This window comes from Capra hircus, chromosome 8 (genome assembly GCF_001704415.2).
Source record: "Capra hircus breed San Clemente chromosome 8, ASM170441v1, whole genome shotgun sequence".
NCBI classification, from domain to species: Eukaryota; Metazoa; Chordata; class Mammalia; order Artiodactyla; family Bovidae; genus Capra; species Capra hircus.
The window spans coordinates 45,895,880-45,899,000 of record NC_030815.1 but is presented as its reverse complement, the minus strand read 5'-3'; the positions used below and the strand labels follow the sequence as shown (position 1 = coordinate 45,899,000).

The window sequence follows — 3,121 nt, the reverse complement described above, 5'->3', positions numbered from 1 at the left end:
TGAAAGGGAGTCTAGACCTAGGCGGGTCCACCTCAGACAGACCAAAGATATTTTAAACAGAATGTCTAACCCTTGAAAGAGGTGAGCCTTTTACACGTATAACTAACTGTTGTTACAGAATAAATTTTTTTTCATTCATTAAATATTTGCTGTATGTATATATACACCAGTCACTGTGTAAAGTTCTAAGGATGTTAGATGTGAATGAGGCAGTCCCAGCTGACAAGAAGTTCACATCTTGTGTAGAATCTAGATATATCAAATTTCTGATTAAGAGAAGAGACACTGTAATATCCATCTATGATCAGCACATCACTATACAATATCCTTAGTACCCAGGACAGCTTCTTGCAAACAACTGACACAAAATTGTTGACTGAATACAAGAACTCAAAGGTATGATCAGGATGATGCTAACAAACAATATTGAAATTATCTGTAAGTGGGAGATCTTCAAAACGCAAAGCCTCAAGTTTTAGTTAATGAAAGGAATGCAGCTTAAAAATTGTTATAAATATAATTAAAGTTTTCAGAAGTTTGTGATAAAGCTGTGATTTGAATTTGTGCACCCTGCCTCCAGAGATTTTTGTGCTTAACCACTATACTATGCCACCTTTTTGAGCAAAGCAGAACAGAAAGGGAGGACACATGTTAAATTATTTCTACAGCTGCATTTATTAAAATAATAATAATAATATAATAATGAAGTGCAAATTGAAAACCCTTAGAAGCCAAACATACAGGCTGAACTACACCTATTCATTTATTCACTCGTTTATTCAACAAATATTCATTGTGCCTCCTTGAGCCAGGCATTCTTCTGAGCATCATGCTTTTCACATTAAAAAACATTAAACCATTGCCCTCATGGTCTATTTTCTGCATAGGATTGACTACCTTCAAACACACCTGTGATTTACTTATTTATTAAGCTGTCTCTTTTTAACAGAATGTAAATTCTATGAGGACATAAAATTCTATATTTTGCTACCTGAGAAAAACTGTCTTTAGAACAGTGATTGGAACATGGCAATAAACATTTGTAGAATGAATGATTTATGGAATTTACTTTTTAGTGGGGGACAGCGTAGGGTTTTAAAATGAAATAATACTTAGGAATATGTGCGGGGCAAGATCATAAATGTACTATGCCCCATTTCTCTAAAATACAGCAGAGTGAAAGTATTAGTCGCTGTGTCTTGTCTGACTGTTAGCAACACCATGGACTGTAGCCCAGTAGGCTCCTCTATCCATGGAATTCTCCAGGCAATACTCTCCAGGAGCAGGTTGCCAGTTTCTATCCATGGGATCTTCCTGACCCAGGGATCAAACCAACAGCAAAGATAACTCTTAATTACTATTAGATTTAGAAGGACATTATAAGTTTTAAGCAAGATGTCAAAACACGTTGGAATCCTGGGAAGACTGTCATCCCTAAAATAAAGTCTGTTTCTGAATGTGTTCTATTTTAAAGTATCCGGGAGATAAATCTGAATGTGTACTTAATAATTTCAGCATTACTCCAGCAAGCCAATAAATGATACAGATAATGCAATCACCAGGAATTCTGCCAGATGCTCAAAACCCCACACTGGCTAACATCTGCACCATTTTACATATTCTATTCTATCCCTATATTTGTCTTTCTTCTTTCAGCAACCCTTTATATTTTCCTTTTTTTATTACAAAGAAGTCCCACCTTTTTACTGAGGGTATACAAATTCTTTTGTTCAGAAGGGAACGCGCTCTCCCTTTTCTTGGGTGATAGATACGCCTCTTCCACAGTTCCCTGTTTTCTCTTCTACCAGTGCTTTCCATGTTAGTTAAAGCATTTGTAGAGATAGCTGATGAGTCTGTTAAGGTTGTGCAGTTCATCAGTGAACATCCTATTTCTAACCATTCTCTTCTTTTGGATACAACACTGCAATCAATTCTCCTTCCAGCCTCAAAACCATATGGCGCCCTTGATCAGTTCTTTGGGGTGCTTTTCAAAGTTGCCCAGGATCCCAACATTGTCATATACCCTAAGCATGGCCCTCTTCTCTTTCCAATGGTCAGCCACTTTGGGGGCAGGAGGGTGACCGTTACATGGAACAATCTGGGAACACCCAGAGAGAAACTTCTGCAGGGCAGAGGCACTGGTCCCATAGATTACAGCCTGCCACCCAAGAGAGGTTCCCTGCCATTGTTCTCATCTCTCCCCTACAACAGCTTACCACAGGAGCACAGGAGGGCGGGCCAAACGTAGCCTTCAAGGAGATAACAGAAACTTCCCCCTGGGGGTCATGTGGGTACCAGGTGCAAGCAGCCATCTTGGGCTTTACTGCAGCAGCTCTTTATCTTTTAAACATTTTGAGGAATTCCCTGGTGGTCCAGTGGTTAGGACTCTGTGCTTCCAGTGCAGGGGGTAAGGATTTGATCCCTGGTTGGGGAAGTAACATCCCACAAGCCTGTGCAGCGTGGCCAAATAAACAAACAAAATTTCCTCCCCAGCCTTAACTAAACATTAATCTACTTTTTGTCTCCGTAGATTTCCCTATTCTGGATTTTAATTTTGCATAGAAGTGTAAATATGTGCTCTTTTGTGACTGGCTCCCTTCAGGTTAGGATATTATCAAGGTTAATTCAAGTTATAGCATGTTTCAGTGCTTTATTTATATTTTTTGGCCAAATAATATTTCATTGTATGAATATACATCCTTTTGTTTATCCATTCATCTGTCGATGAATATTTAAGTTGTTTCCACCTTTGGGCTATGGATAATGCTGCTGCTGCTGCTAAGTCGCTTCAGTCATGTCCGACTCTGTGCGACCCCATAGACGGCAGCCCACAAGGCTCCCCCATCCCTGGGATTCTCTAGGCAAGAACACTGGAGTGGGTTGCCATGTCTTTCTCCAATGCATGAAAGTGAAAAGTGAAAGTGAAGTCGCTCAGTCATGTCTGACTCTTAGCGACCCCATGGACTGCAGCTTACCAGGCCCCTCTGCCCAAGGGATTTTCCAGGCAAGAGTACTGGATTGGGGTGCCATTGCCTTCTCCAGGATAATGCTGCTATGCACACTCATATACAAGGTTCTGTGTGAACATGGGCTTTGTTTTCTCTTGGATATATTCTAGGAG

General features: G+C 40.1%; 1 pseudogene; it reads right to left on the bottom strand.

The window, feature by feature from the left end:
• LOC102181390 lies at nucleotides 1,802-2,186 on the bottom strand (annotated as a pseudogene).